This window comes from Podarcis melisellensis, assembly GCF_964234715.1.
Source record: "Podarcis melisellensis genome assembly, chromosome: 1".
In the NCBI taxonomy this organism is placed as follows: Eukaryota; Metazoa; Chordata; class Lepidosauria; order Squamata; family Lacertidae; genus Podarcis; species Podarcis melisellensis.
In genome coordinates, this window is record NC_138528.1 from 13039537 (window position 1) to 13056334 (window position 16798).

At 45.0% G+C, this 16798-nt stretch overlaps 1 long non-coding RNA gene across 3 annotated transcripts in view; it reads left to right on the forward strand.

Annotated features, from left to right (window-relative positions):
• The window catches only part of LOC309372739, a 163772-nt gene that overhangs the window by 50438 nt on the left and 96536 nt on the right, over positions 1 to 16798 (forward strand). Inside the window, exons 3-4 of one of the 3 annotated variants that reach the window (XR_014169654.1) lie at positions 10724 to 10883; positions 12155 to 12326. The exons of 1 other annotated variant lie outside the window; for it this stretch is intronic. This is a non-coding gene — a long non-coding RNA (uncharacterized lncRNA). Of the gene's footprint in view, positions 1 to 10723; positions 10884 to 12154; positions 12327 to 16798 lie in introns of those variants that run through there. One more of the 3 variants, XR_014169655.1, reaches the window with a different exon arrangement.

A 16798-nucleotide genomic window follows, 5' to 3' on the forward strand; every position in this document is an offset into this window, starting at 1 on the left:
ATGCACTGCTATGATTGCTCAATCCTCAGCAGATTAAGTGGAATACAGTAGTCCCATTGATGTGGTGGGCCTTTAAACATGATGTAGATATTCATGTGCAAGATTTTTCCTTTTGCTAAATTAGCCTGGGAAGCCAATTCATTTCCTGAGGTGAGAAATATATTGAAATGCTAATGGACCTTAGCAGGTTGCTTTCTGTCCTTTGGGGGAAGAACATAGGAGGGGATTTCTTAATGGTGCATCCCCCAACCCCTTTCAGGAGATCAAAAAAAGAGGAGCTTTGATATGAACAAATAAACTTTGATAAGGCCCTTTCACCTCCACTGCTAATTGAGAAGAAATGCCCTACTTTGCGGGCCACAGGGCCTAAATTCAAAATTTAGAGGGACTTCTTATAAATTTAAAGGTATATAATAAAATGATAATTGAAAAGGGAGGCTTTCGGCCTCCTCGCTGCAGGATGAAGGGGTTTGATCTTCACAACTAGGCAAAGAAATGAAGGTCGTCAAGGTATATATAAAATGGAATCATACAACAATAACTTAAATATCAAATATCAAAGAGAGCAAAGCATTCAGTGGTCAGGGTATTTGTTCAACGTAAAGACGGAGCATTCACGGTAAACCTTCTTTAGTCAGAATTTAAACGTGGGGCCCCAGGACACACTATCTGTCCCCTGGAGCTCTCCCCAAGCCAGACCTGGGTCACATTGACACCATACAATGAAATCTTTGTGATACCACTTTAAATATTCATAACTTCCCCAGAGAAATTCTGGAAACTACAGTTTGTTAAGGGCAGGGGCGCCAAGTATGGGTGGCTCTGGGTGCCTGAGCACACACAAAAAATTGTTGTGGGTGGTTGGCACCCAACACCACAGGGCCCCCATGCAACTTTCAAGGTCTCGCAAGGCCTCAGACAGCATCTCAGAGGCCTCAGAGATGCTTTCTAAGGCCTTCTGAGACCTCAGTACCACTGGAAGTCAGGTTCTGAGGCTGGGGGGCATGCGTGATGTCATAATGTCACATTATGACATGACATCATGCACACCGGGCACCCATAATCTGGGGCCCAAGTTGGCTGCCCTGTTATAAGATCCCTGTTCCTCTCAAAGAGCTACAATTTCCAGAACGGTTTAGCAATCATTCCCTCTTTGTGGGCAACTCTGGAATTTGTTGTAAGGGAAATGAGGGGCGGGCATTGTAGCACTTTACAGTAATACCTTCACGAACGTCCACCTCGTCTAGCATCCATTTTGGTGAACATCCGCGGCAAACCCAGAAGTACCAGAACGGGTTACTTCCGGGTTTGCCACTCGCACATGCGCAGAAGCGCTAAATTGCACTTTGCACATGCTCAGAAGCGCAAACCGCTCCACGTGTGCACAGACGCTGCGCTTTGCCCTGAGTCATAGACCAGTTCCAGCCCACATACAATATCAAGGAAGTCATAAAACATGATAGGGATGCATTTGAATTTGCAATTAGGTATAACAGGGACAATACAGATATAGCAACAGTTAAAAAATATATAAATTAAAACTTAGTCACTAGCATATAACCTAAAAGTATCATTTAAGGCCTTAATCATTATGATAGCACAGCTTGATTGCCCTGCATCTTTTTCGGCTAGGAGCCAGGGCTCCGGAACGGATCCTGGCCGCAAAACAAGGTACAGCTGTAGATGTATGTTATGAACATGGCCCTGGTCTTTCCATGTCACAGCCCTCACTGGTCCTTCTCACCCAGTCTTTTTTTGGGAGGTGGGGAAGGTTGTTGCTGGCTGGAATGTGTCCTTGAACTCTGACCATGCCTCTCACTTGTGTGGATTGAGGATACAGAGGGATCTGTGACTGCATGCAGAAATGAGCCTATTGCACAGAGTTAAAATCTGGATTCACCAATGCACCCCTCTGGCCCCACCCACCACTGACCTGTGGCCTTTGGAAAGTTGCGTAGTAGGGAATGAGGCCCCTAGGCTGAAAAAGATTCCAAATCCCTAACTTAAATCATCACGTGAACAGTGTCATGTGTATGCTCCTACTACCAATCCTCATGTTTGCTAAAAAATCTTTCCTGGAGGCTGGAGTGACACACACTGCAGAACAGGGAATACAAACGATTTGGTCCTGAAGCTTCTTATCCAGTACTTCCTCAAGCCAGAAGATCTGCAGTACACAGATAGTTGTTTCTCCAGCCATTGCAAGCTTTCAGTCAATTGACTCAATTTGTTGGTTTGTGGCATGGCAGACCCACTTCTAAGAATTGGCCAAAAGCTTTGTTGGCGAGGTTCAAAGCTTTTCAGTCCCTGTAGGTCAGGGATAGCCAATAGGGTGCCCACCAGAGGTGAACTAGAACTCCCATCAGCCCCAACCAGCATGACCAAGGATCAAGGGTTGAAACCTGCTGTAGTCTGCAGCACCTAGTCTCTTTCTTTGGCGATCCCTTGTAGCCGAGTAAGATTGTCTTCCATACACATGGTTTTAACAATGAGTGACTGTGGAGGCCAATTCTGGACCCACAAATCCTTTCACAGTGGGAACATTGGTTCCTGGGCGGGAGTTGATCACGGTGTGGATTTGCCAAGTGTGCCTTCCTCTTAGCACGTTTCTCCCTTACATCATGAGTTTGAGTGTCTTCAAAGTCCATGACACCTTTGGTCAAGGCTGTTCTCCAACTGGATCGCTCGCAGGCCAGTGTCTCCCAGTTGTCGGTGTTTATACTACTTTTAAAGACCTTGAGACAGTCTTTAAACCTCTTTTGTTGACCACCTGCATTACACTTTCCATTTTTAAGTTCGGAATAGAGTAGTTGCTTTGGAAGATGATCATCAGGCATCTGCACAACATGACCAGTCCAACGAAGTTGATGTTGAAGAATCATTGCTTCAACACTGGTGATCTTTGCTTCATCCAGTACACTGATATTAGTTCGCCTGTCTTCCTAACGGAGACACCGTTGATGGAATCTTTCAAGGAGTTGGAGATGGCATTTGTCCACCTAGTGGGCACCACTTTGGCTACCGCTTCTCCAGTTGCATAATAAACAGCGTCCTGCTGCCACGTTTGAATTAGCGCTTAAACAGAGAAAGCATGGAAATACAACCATTTCAGAGACCCATAAGTTACCACCGAACAGCCGTTTTCTCCTCCAGACTAATTATTTCCCATTAGCATCGTAGGAGAGCATTCTTGTCAAGCAGACAAATCTGGCAGTCACCGTGCATGTCTCCTGATACTATTTCACACACATGTGCACACACACGCATAGGTACACATACTAATTATTAGTAAAGGTTGATAAATTCAGGGTGGGTCAAATAGAAATGTCACTGTGAAAGGCCATGTAATCCATCAGCAAACTGCTCCCATGCCAGATTCACAATCCAGCTGCCACCCAGCTGCCAAGATGGTGTTCAGCATCGGCCCATCAAAATGGGCAGCGTAGGGAAGTCTCCTACCTGGAGGAGAGCAGTGCCAGGCGAGAGGCAGGTCCTCCCAGGCCAATTCCAGACGTTGGCTTTGGAGCAGTGCAGCTGCCAGGCACTCCCTGCGAGGGAATAGGACTTCTCTGGGTAGGTGAAGGAAACAGGCAAAGCGAATGGACAGAGAATAGGCAACGACAGTAACAGATGAGCATGAATATTGTCAGCATATGTGTGTATGCACCAAGGCAGCTACTAATTGACTAGTTAGGTCTTTAAAAGCATAATTACTGAATTCATCCAGACAAGCCTCCTCTGCATATACTAATGCTACTATAGTCAACAAAGACATTTGCTGGAACCAAAATATTGCAATAATGAGGGATGCAAACTGACCGAGCTTGTGAGATGCTAAATTCCTTGATTTTCTTTTTTATACATATTTTTTTTGTTCAGATATTTTCATACTGTACATGAGTACATAAGGGTATACATCGCAAAACTGGAAAGCTAATACACAGACTTAAATGCTGGAGGGGAAGTACCCCAATATACAGCAAATGCATTCCAAATCATCATAGTTCTTTTGCACCAACTGATCAAGAAACATTGCTCCTATTGATGTGTCGTGCAGTCCCTTCTTAAGAATGGATTTCAGTACTGTGGCAGAAGAGGAGCAAGAACAGACCTATAGGTGGTGCTGCATTTTTGCAAATGATGTGATTGCATTTGTTAAAAAGGGATGGGATCCAGAGAGTCCATTTGTGCTGGCTGATTAATGCCAGCGATTCCTCCCTCCATTCCTACGTCTTATTCCATTCTAGAAGGTCCCTTGACCCACAAGAACAGTTGGGTGGGTGGGTGGTGAGAAGAGAAGAAAGCACAGTTGTTCAATAAGAGCACTTCTTGTGGTTCTCTGTACATTGGCCAATGCTGATGTCCCAAGTGAGCTGAAAGGAGTTCACATTCAAATAACAGAATCAGAAGAAAAATAAAAGCCACCTATGTACCGCTTGCAAGGAATTAATCATTCAGAGGTAAAGGTAAAGGTAAAGGGACCCCTGACCATTAGGTCCAGTCGTGACCAACTCTGGGGTTGCGGCGCTCATCTCACTTTATTGGCCAAGGGAGCCGGCATACAGCTTCCGGGTCATGTGGCCAGCATGACTAAGCCGCTTCTGGTGAACCAGAGCAGCGCACGGAAATGCCATTTACCTTCCCGCCAGAGCGGTACCTATTTATCTACTTGCACTTTGATGTGCTTTCGAACTGCTAGGTTGGCAGGAGCAGGGACCAAGCAACCGGAGCTCACCCTGTTGCGGGGATTCGAACTGCCAACCTTCTGATCAGCAAGCCCTAGGCTCTGTGGTTTAACCCACAGCACCACCCGTGTCAGAGAGGCGGCATCTAATCTCTGGAAATCCCTGTCTATCGATGTTAGCTGGGTGCCTTTACTGTATTATTTCCAGTACCTAATGAATAAATTGTATAGGTCAGGCTAAACAGACACATAATTTTATCTATGCTGATTTTATCTATATTTTGGTCATTTCTACATCTACTTGCTTCTGAAGGCTGATTCTATCGGATTATTTGGAATGCATATGTTATATTGTTTCATGTAATCTTGGTAAATAAATAAACACCCAAAGGGTGACATGACCCATGACAAGTGATGGAGCGCCAATCCACCACCAGCAGAACTTCCAATCCAGCCATATCTTTCAGGCTTTTTCAAAGGCCTTTCTCAGCTAATGAGCTTCGCACATTTGCTAGCAGCATAGCCAAAGATATTGAGGGAGATTGTTCCATATAGTTCTCAGGGTGACTGCTGAGAAAGCCACTAGTCATGATGGCTAAGTTCTTCCCCTACTGTCAAAGGCAGTTGTTGGCACCCAACTGGAGAGACAATGGACTACACCTCTGGGGTTGAAGTGAAACCACTGCATTAGCAAACACCAAAGGAAAGCAGAGCAATACATTTGGCACCAGCTGGGCTGCAGGAGTTTCTGGAAGGAGACGTATAAGGCACCATCCAACCATCTTAGGGCCCCCACTCCAGATTTGTATAGGATTTAGTCCTTAGCAGAAGATGCACCACAGTGAGGAAGTCACTGGCAAAAGAGAATTGTAGGAGAAGAGCAATGAGTATGAGGAGCATGGAAAGATGAACATGAAAATTCATTTATTTCTCCATCCTAATACACATATTTTTCAATGTAATCTTCTTGCTGGTTCTTCTGGGGTTGTTGTTTTTAAATAGAAAGGCAATACATAATTGCATATTTATATGGAGGAATTGATTAGACTGGAAAGGCCTTTGGCCCATAGCTGTCAACGTTTCCCTTTTTTAAAAGGGAAATTCCCTTATTCCGAATAGGATTCCTCGCAAGAAAAGGGAAAAGTTGACAGCTATGCTTTGGCCTGATCCAGGAGGCTCTTCTTATGACGGAAGCTTTTATTGTTGCCATTTTCATTTGTGCATGCATCTTTGGGTGTTTTTTAATGGAAAAGTGGTATGCCGATGTTAGAAATAAACAGATGGTTTCCTAGCAGCTGGGGAAGCCCTAAATTAACATTAAATCGCTGCTGCAACTGCATCCTTCAGTCCACTTGCGAGGTGCAAGTGTTGCTCTTGGAAGTGGTTGAAAGTAGGGAAGCCTGCCCATTTGGGCCAGTTCCATTATTTTCAGAAGCCAAATAGTTTGTGCAGAGCGCGTGGCTCAGTTTCCATCCATAGAAATCTTATCTTCTGCTTCATTCATGGGGGGGGGGGGGAGAGTCATTTGCAAGGATGTTGTTCTTTCTGAGGCCAAGGGCAAATCACAGAACCTGTCTGGCATGTGGACTGCAGTATCTGGGCCCTAGTGGCATAGAGGAACTGATCAGATAAAAGCCAGAATTTACAAAATGAAATAATGAAATCTGCCGGCCAAATTTTTGCTGCCAGTAAATTTCCACGACGGGTGAAGCAGTAACTCCTGGATGTTTGTTAAGTTTTAAAAGCCCTAGCCAGGAAAAGAAAAGCTCACAGATATGGCTGAATTTTCTGGTTTGTGGAGATTATGAACTGTGACAAAGAATTGCAGAATATCCTCTAATGGCAGTGCTCCTGCCCAGAGTTCTAGCCAGCCAGGCAATTCTCCCTTCCATTTCACTCTCAGTTGTTGGTTGTTCAGCTGACACTCAGTGCGATCACTGAACATGTTTACTCCTCATCAGAGAGAGGTTTACAAAAATAAGGGGAGGGATAGTATTTCTGCAAACCTGACTGTTCTCCCAAGCATCCCCCGACTTGGATTGCTTTAGACAAATTCACGGAGGATAAAGCTATGAGTGACTCCTAGACATGATGGCTAGGCTCTGCCTCCATAGCCATACCTCTGAAAACGAGTTGCTGGGCACTGCAGGAGAGAAGGCGGCTGTGGGACTCAGGTTTCCCACAGGCATCTGGTTGGACTGACTCAACAGGCCATTGGTCCGATTCAGCAGGGCTCTTCTGATGTTGTTATGTACATGTGTTACGGTTGGAAGCGGCCTTATACTGAGCTGACCCATCAGCAATGTCTACATGGACTGGCAGTGAGTCTCCAGGATTTTAGACATAGAATCATAGAATCATAGAGTTGGAAGAGACCACAAGGGCCATCGAGTCCAACCCCCTGCCAAGCAGGAAACACCATCAGAGCACTCCTGACATATGGTTGTCAAGCCTCTGCTTAAAGACCTCCAAAGAAGGAGACTCCACCACACTCCTTAGCAGCAAATTCCACTGTTGAACAGCTCTTACTGTCAGGAAGTTCTTCCTAATGTTTAGGTGGAATCTTCTTTCTTGTAGTTTGGATCCATTGCTCCATGTCCGCTTCTCTGGAGCAGCAGAAAACAACCCGTCTCTCAACCCCGGGGTATGTCTGTAGTGGGAGCAGGAGAGCAATGTATTTCACATCTGGCAATCAATGCACCCTTTGGGTTTCAGATAGTACATGAGTAAAGTGAGTAAAGTGACCCCTGACCATTAGGTCCAGTCGCGGACGACTCTGGGGTTGCGGCGCTCATTTTGCTTTACTGGCCAAGTGAGCCGGCGTACAGCTTCCGGGTCATGTGGCCAGCATGACTAAGCGAATGGTGGAGAGCAAGCTAGAACGCAGTCAAAGCTTGCCAGAAGCAGAAACAGCAGGGAAAGAGTTAAGAGACAGCCTCTCAGAGAATGGGGAAGAGGAGGGAGCTGACCCACTCAGTCCAAAGTCTTCACGAATGGGAGGGCTGCAAGATAGGAAGCAAAGCAAAAGACCTATGAAGCGAAAGTTCAGTTGCTTCTGGTCTTGCAGGAAGCAGTCTTCAGAAGGGTCATTCTGATTGATGATGGCAGAGGCTGTGTTAAAGCCATCTGGAGTTATCTGTTTGTTCTGACAAGAAATCATCCTTTTTAATTAACTACGATCATTGTGTTATCAAGCCCTCAGGGACTGGACATCTTGACATCAATTCTGACCAAACTAAACCTCCACAGATATTTTGCTCTAGGAGGCTTAGTTTGGTCAGAATCAAGTACAGTCATACCTCATGTTACGTTTGCTTCATGTTACGTTCTTTCAGGTTACGTACCATGGTGACCCGGAAGTACCGGAAAGGATTACTTCCAGGTTTCGCCGCTCGTGCATGTGCAGAATTGCAAAATGACGTCACGCGCATGCGCAGAAGCAGCGAATCGCAACCCGTGTGCGCGCAGATGCTCCACTGCAGGTTGTGCTCTTTTCATGTTGCGAATAGGCCTCCGGAACGGATCCTGTTCAGAACCAGAGGTACCACTGTATACACTTCCAGAGTTAACGCTAAATAAATTTTGGCAAAGTTGCTAGAGGGCCCAGGCTTTGTTTCCCAGGCTTATTAGACTTGCCTACCCATGTACTTAAAGGGACGCGGGTGGCGCTGTGGGTTAAACCACAGAGCCTACGACTTGCCCATCAGAAGGTCGGCTGTTTGATTCCCTGCGACGGGGTGAGCTCCCGTTGCTCGGTCCCTGCTCCTGCCAACCTAGCATGCCAGTGCAAGTAGATAAATAGGTACCGCTCTGGTGGGAAGGTAAACGGCGTTTCCATGTGCTGCTCTGGTTCGCCAGAAGCGGCTTAGTCATGCTGGCCACATGACCAGGAAGCTGTACGCTGGCTCCCTCGGCCAATAAAGCGAGATGAGTGCCACAACCCCAGAGTCGGTCATGACTGGACCTAATGGTCAGGGGTCCCTTTACCTTTACCTTTACCCATGTAGTATGTGAAACCAAAGGGGTGCATAGGTTGCCAGTCCTACCCCACTACTGAAACTGAACCAGGGGTCTTCAGCATGCAAAGCAGTTGCTCTGCCAGTGAGTTATAGCCATTCCTCAAACACTCCCATCAGCCTCTGCCTGTATAGCCAGTGATCATGGATGATGGGAGTTGCAGTCCAACAACATCTGGCCACCCAATGCAACTTCCTTCAATGTAGACAGGTATAGGACTGCAATGTGAATTTGATACCTTTCCTTTCATCTCTCTGTCCCCTTTCCCCTTTTGTATCATGTCCATTAGCCATTACTTTAAGTTGCAAACCATCTTGTGTGCTTTGGCAAAAAGGAAGTGCAGCATTATAGCAAGCAAACAAATAGATAAACAATTCTTCAAAAATATGAATGCTTGGGGGGGGGAGTCATATATGCAAATGTTGTTATGGATTTTTTTTATTAAAAAAATAATTCCTATAGTTTGAGCCTTCAGTATTTCACTATAATCAACAGAGAAAAGCCTGAAGCAACAAAATGCACTGGGTGCTGTTTATTGTTTTTCTGGGACTTACCATGAAGATTATTGTGGGCAGTCATGGAGTTTATTTGGTAGCTGAAGAACTGTCTTATCTTGCTGTAAACAAATAGGGAGAGATACCCATTACTGCCTCCTTCTGTGAGTGACTTTACAGAGGAATTCTTCTTGTCAGTCATCAGTGCCTTTGGCTACGGTGAGCCAATGCTACAACCAGCTACAACCAGCTGTGCAAATAATAATAATAATAATAATTCAAGCTTTGGGTATTTGATAGGAAGAGTTCAGCTCAGTCTGTAGAAAATCTAAGGATCATAAGGAAAACTCTTCTGTCCTGCTGTTCCTGCATGCTCAAGGCAGCTGACTGCATGATTGAAAAAAACAATCCTTTACATTAAAGGTCTGTTTTAAAGTGCAAGCTTTAAATTGCACCAGCAATCACACCAAAAAAAGCCACCGGACAATGAAGCTCTATTAATCACCCCTCCAAGTGCTTTTAAGAACTGACAAACTTTATACATAGGAACCTAAAATTGAGAAGGTGGGTCCCATATTACAGGGGCAAGCACAGAGAAGGATATGTTTTTGATAGATCGGGGGTAATGGACCTCAGGCAGCCCCCATCAGCCCATCTATTTGGGCCTTGAGACTCTCCCGAGGCCACAACTTCTCTCTCAAGGCCACACTCATCAGCAGTCCTGCTCTGCCTGCTTCTTGAGTGCTATTGGCCTGACTGGAATCCCATGGAGGCAGTGGCATAGTGTGGGTTGTCAGCACCCGGGGCAAAGCAAGTAATTTGCGCCCCCTAACCCGTGGATTTTAGCCACAGCAACAGTCCTTATAAGGCCTGTCAGTCCCCGCCCTAGGTCAGGTGGGGAGAGGCAGGAAAGGGGCCCTCAGGCACTCAGCAGGGGAGTCATATACTCAGTTTACCACATTAGCTTATCTTAAAGGCTTCTCATTAAGCCTTTCCCATAGCTTAGTGGTGGCCAAACTTGGCCCTCCAGCTGTTTTGGGACTACAATTCCCATCATCCCTGACCAATGGTCCTGTTAGCTAGGGATGATGGGAGTTGTAGTCCAAAAACAGCTGGAGGGCCAAGTTTGCCCACTATTACCATAGCTGGTATTTTCCCCAGTATCAAAGAGCATATCTCCAGGGTCCTCCTTTCAAGGTTCTCCCCAAGAATGCATACATGAAGCACCACAAGTTAGCAAGGTGAGGTGGTGCATGGTGCAAACACCCTGGCAGAACCAATCTGATGCTCCTGCTGGTGTGCTTGCACCATGCTGACCTCTCTACCAGCTTGGCCTTCCAGCAAGCAACTGTGACTCACCTGGCATGAAGTTAGTGTAGTGGCTCTTATCCCACCCAGCAAACTGTTTCTGCTAAGATGTATGTTCTGCTCCTACAATGGGCTTGAATCTGTATTTGCTTGCAGTCTTACTAAGTATCATTCACCTTTTCTTTATCCTATGCCTCCTTTTGTTCTCCATTGTGCTGAGGAAGGGAACAGCCCTCGGTTCCTCTAACTCCAGGATAAGAAAGCAACACAGCAGGCTGATTGACAAGAGCTGCAAAAGATCAATATTTGAATGTGTAACAAAGACAGATGTGTACACATTCTGCTACCCGAACAATGTTTTCGAAACCAGCCTCCTGAAAGTAACTATCATTTCCTCTTGGATAATTTGAAAGCAGGACAAAAACTACAAATAGTAGTCAGTTGCCATTTTTGAACCGTGAATTTCACAGCAATCCTAGAAGAAGGATGGGGGAGAGAGAGAGAGAGACTTGATGCAGCAGTGTTAAATCAGGAGGTTAAGTAATATGTACAGGTTCACAAAGAAAATGTCTGAGACAAGAATAGAATCAATCTTTCTAATTCCCCTGCCCGGACGCCTTCAAGAATCAAAGCTACTTTATGTGCTTTATAGAAGATAGAGGAAAATACTGGAAATATAAAAGTATGCTACCTTTTGTAGTTTGGTAAAGGGTCATAGTTCAGTGGTACTGTGTCTACTTTGCATGCAAAAGGTTCCACGTTAAATCCTGGGCATCTCCAAGTAGGCCTGGGATAGACCAGTGCCTGAAACCCTGGAGACCTGCTGTCAATCAGTGTAGTAGTCAGTGCAGAGGGAGATGTACACATGTTGCATAATCTTTGGACACAGATTTAGGGTTTATAATGTAGATACTGACTTGCTAAGGTAAGAAAGTTATAGGAACGTTGAAGAAAGATAAAAGAATCTGAACAAGGCTAGAAAAAAATTACCATGGGCTCTGATGTTGCCATAGTTTGTAACTCCTTAATTTAGGGGTCAGCAAACCTTTTCAGCAGGGGGCCGGTCCATCGTCCCTTAGACCTTGTGGGGGGCTGGACCATATTTTGGAAAAAAATAAATGAACAAATTCCTATGCCACATAAATAACCCAGAGATGCATTTTAAAATAAAAGCACACATTCTACTCGTGTAAAAACACACTGATTCCCGGACCGTCCATGGGCTGGATTGAGAAGGTGGTTGGGCCGGATCCAGCCCCTGGGCCTTAATTTGCCTACCCATGGCATAAACTCAGGACCCTCCTTTGTGTAGTAGGTTCATTTTATTATGTTTTCCATTTGGGAGTGGAAAATCACATTGACAAAGTCCTGCTCATGGAACATGGAAAATTCCACCTGCAATATTTATGGCATGTTGTGTTAGTTAAGATCAGGGTGGTGCTGGTTGTGGGGAGAATCTGAGTTAGTGTTTACAGACAAAAACCTTGTTTGTTCAGCAGTGGACGGAGCAGGCCAGCCACCCTTCCCTTAATTTAAAATGGCCTTTGAAATGCCCCCACAGAAGCCAGAATGATTTATTGACAGAAATATCCTTTCATTCAACAAATAACTAATTCTTTTCCAAAACGTGGTGTTGTTTTATTAATGTAAGGAGCTGGGAGGCCGCGTTGCAGCTCAGATGCAGGATATTGCGGCTGATCATTTCTTTGTGATGAATGTGATGGCTCTCGCTTCCTTCTCTGATGGGAAGAGGAAAGTTTTGAAAAGAATTGATCATCGGAGGCCATGTCGAGAACTCAAGTAAATTCGCTTCTGTGAAATGAGATCTTGGTTTGCTATTTCCCTTTTGCGTCGCCTTTGTGGGCTTTGCCACAGCAGCGGTTTGCAATTGTTTCTTTTTAATCTTCAGGGAGCCTCTCCACGATGATTGCTTTGCTGAGGAACCCCTTCCCATTTGTGCAAGATTCAAGGAGAGACTGTCACTGAGTGATAACAAAGCATGTCCCTGGCATCTCCCAGGCTTAGGTCACAGGTGATGCAGAAGACCTCGTTCTGAGACACTTGAGGACTGCTACTAGACAGGAGAGACAGTACGGGACTAGATGGGCAAATAGTCTGCTGGAAAGACTGTAGCTTAGTGCAGAATTCAAGGCACTGTATGTCATGGGGATGAGGAATCTGTTGCCTGGCCAATACTGTAGGATTCCACTTCCCATGAGGACAAGCTGGCATAGTCTTTGGTCAATTATGATTGACCATAGAGCCAGTGTTGTGTGGTGGCTAGAGTGTCGGACTATGACCAGGCAGACCAGGATTCAAATCCCGACTCGGATATGAAGTTCATTGGATGACTTTGGGCCAGTCATTGCTGCTTAAGCTAACCTACCTCACCAGACCCTCCAAGTGCCCCTATTTTCCAGGGACAGTCCTAGATTTACAGAAGGCATTCCTGTTTCAGAACTGATCCTGCTTTGTCCCACTTTTCCTTAGGAGGTCCCTATTCTCATCGCAGAAATGTTGGAGGGTACTGAGTTGCGTGACCCCTGAGGCAAGGAAATAAGTACCGTATTTTTCGCTTTATAAGACGCACCAGACCACAAGACGCACCTAGTTTTTCGAGGAGGAAAACAAGAAAAAAATATTCTGAATCTCAGAAGCCAGAACAGCAAGAGGGATCACTGCACAGTGAAAGCAGCAATCCCTCTTGCTGTTCTGGCTTCTGGGATAGCTGTGCAGCCTGCATTCATTCCATAAGACGCACACACATTTCCCCTTACTTTTTAGGAGGGAAAAAGTGAGTCTTATAGAGCAAAAAGTACAGTAACTATACAACCTTTAGAAGACACCTGAAGGCAGCCCTGTATAGGGAAGTTTTTTAAGGTTTACTATTCAAAGAGGTTAACGGTTCTCTACAGACAACTTTGGTCTTTTCGCGCTCAGCCAATTAAAACACCGTGACGAGACCCCGTTGATGGGCTCAGGAGTCAGGGCAGGCAGGGGGCATGTGACCAAAACCACCTAATCAGGCAAGGAGGAAAGAGGTGTGGGCATTCCATGGAGGTGGGGGGCAAGGGGGAGCGAGGCAAGGGGAAAGGGGGGGAGCAGAGAAAACATATCCAACTATGCCAGCTCCCACCCCACCCAATGCCAATCCCCATGCCCCCTTGAAAGGCAGAGCATCCAACCATTGTGCCTGGTCCTTCCAAACTAGATGGCAACCACTTTAAAGGGAGATACATTGTCAGTTATAAATACAGAATTTTTAGGGGGTGTTAAATTTTTAATTATGTTTTTATATATGTTGTAAGCTACCCAACATGGCTGAGGCAAACCAGTCAGATGGGAGCATAGCTGTCAATTTTCCCCCTTTTTAAAGGGAAATTCCCTTGTTCCGAATAGGATTCCTCCCAAGAAAAGGGAAAAGTTGACAGCTATGGATGGGAGGGGTGGAAATAAACAGATGAAAATAGGGACGGCCTATTCAACAACAACACTAAATTTTATTAAGTGCTTTGAGCTGGGCAATGCTAGACGGGAAAAACAACTAAAGCATGTCATAGAGAAATATTAAATATGCCACAGAATCTCATGACGCATTCCATGCACAATCCTTTTGCCATTGCCAGCTGAAAAGAGCCTTGACATTATTGACTCTTCCTACCTCAGTTGGTTTTCCACAGACAGTCTCAACAGGGGATACGTAGCTTGAGCCAGATTTTTGCAAACGTTGAAAGCTTTTGGCATGCCCAGAATTTTCACTGGCAACCAGTCAAATGTCCAATGGCTCCCTGGGGCACCTCCATCTAAACACTGTAGTAACAGCTTTCCATTCTTTCCACTCTTATTTGTGCAGTCATGTGCCTTGTATCACATTGAACTCTCACCTCCTATTTGTATTTGGCTAGGCTCCTAGTACAGGGACAACCACTTTCCCCATCCATCACTGATGGCTCTCTGAGGACATCAGCCTTTTCAGCATCCATGGAGACTTAATTGCAGGTCAATTTGGTATCTGACAGCCATTTTAATCTGTGCTGATCTCAGCTGGGGTATGAAGATAGCTTGTATACAGCAAGAGAGGGACAGACCTTCATAACCAGAAAGCTTCGCTGTATATTGATCTGCATTGGATAGCCCCATGCCCTATTTTATTTGCAATAATAGGAGCTGGCCTGTGTTGGCGTTTTCGATGATACCTTTGAATCACATAGGTTGCATTTGATACACTCAAAACAACCCCCTCCCCCCTAGTTTTGGTGGGATTTTAAATCAGAAAAATCACCATGTTACGTCATAGCCAGTTACAGATAAATGTATACACTCCTCCCATTATTGCCCTAGCAGACTGACTGAATACTAATGATGGGTTGTTGCATTTACTCAATAAAGCTATACTGCTCCAGAAGGTATAGATGTTGTTGTTTAGTCGTTTAGTCATGTCCGACTCTTCGTGACCCCATGGACCAGAGCACGCCAAGCACTCCTGTCTTCTACTGCCTCCTGCAGTTTGGTCAAACTCACGTTAGTAGCTTCGACAACACTGTCCAACCATCTCGTCCTCTGTCGCCCCCAATCTCCTTGTGCCCTCAATCTTTCCCAGCATCAGGGTCTTTTCCAGGGAGTCTTCTCTTCTCATGAGGTGGCCAAAGTCTTGGAGCCTCAGCTTCAGGATCTGTCCTTCCAGTGAGCACTCAGGGCTGATTTCCTTAAGAATGGATAGGTTTTATCTTCTTACAGTCCATGGGACTCTCAAGAGTCTCCTCCAGCACCATAATTCAAAAGCATCAATTCTAGATGCTATGGGCTTAATTGCTTACACTCATCTAGGATTTGAACCATGGCAGAATTTAGCAACTTGCTTCTATATGTTTACGGCAAACGCTGCTTTTGGGCAACATACTTTTAACCACTTTCTGCTGGCCTCCACTCCAGGTTGCAGATTTGCCCTTTGACTAGGATGGTTTTCAATAAATAGCATCGTTGTGATGCCAAGATGACTTTGTTTGTACTCCTATCACCTGAAAAATTGAAGGGTTATTGGGTGATTATGGGAGGTGTCATCATTCCAAGGTGGAACATCTATCCAGGGGTGTGGAACTTGTTGCTCTCCAGGTGTTGGAGTCCCATCACCAGCTGTCACCAGCCCCATCAAGGCTGATAGCCAAGGATAACCAGAGATGTAGTCCAGCAATATCTGGATGCCCACAGCTTCCTTCTTCCTAGCAATCTCAGGGAAAGGATGGCCAAATCAGTCAATTTTAGATTGTCAGTTTCTCATTTTTACAATCTTAAGTACAGTTTGTCACATTTCTGCAACAGTTTTCACAAATGCCGGCACTTTAGAGTGCATTCCTCCTAATTTACACATTTCTGTATGCAACTTTGCCTAATACTCATTTTTGCAATATATTTTCCCTTCATCTAATGAATTTTTATATGTTATTTTCATTAATAAATGTTTTATGCACACTCTCTCTTAATTTTTCTCCTGTGTTTATGAGCGCACTTTTTTTTTTTAGTTGAAAGACTGCATCACAAAATTCAGAGAAGTGTGTTTTTGAAGGATAACTATGTTTCAGTTTGCATATTGTTTTGGGAATGCAAACTGAATTTCTTCCTCTACCCTTTATCTCAGCAGGGGTTATTTCAGATTTAGGTGTGGATTAGAGGTGTATATGTGTGAATTTCAGAACGGGTAGGACAGGTTTTGTAGCAAAGTTTGAAACGGTTCTCTCTTGGAAATAGTCAAGATTAGAAAGAGTGTATGTTCTATAGGTATATTTGAGGAACATTTCTCCATGTTTTCTGGATTCTTTATATGGATTTGTGTGTTTGCTGGGTATAAGAGATCCTTCATTTTTGTGAAGAGATTAGTCTAGATCAGCTGAACTAGAAGAAGAAGAAGAAGAAGAAGAAGAAGAAGAAGAAGAAGAAGAAGAAGAAGAAGAAGAAGAAGAAAAGTTTGGGTTTGATATCCCGCTTTATCACTACCCGAAGGAGTCTCAAAGCGGCTAACATTCTCCTTTCCCTTCCTCCCCCACAACAAACACTCTGTGAGGTGAGTGGGGCTGAGAGACTTCAAAGAAGTGTGACTAGCCCAAGGTCACCCAGCAGCTGCATGTGGAGGAGCAGAGACTCGAACCCGGTTCACCAGATTACGAGACTACCGCTGTTAACCACTACACCACACTGGCCCATCAGCCTACACTTCCCATCAGCCTCAACTAGCATGACCAATGGCCAGGGGTAATGGCAGTCTATTTATATCAAGTATTTATATACAGCAGAAAAGATC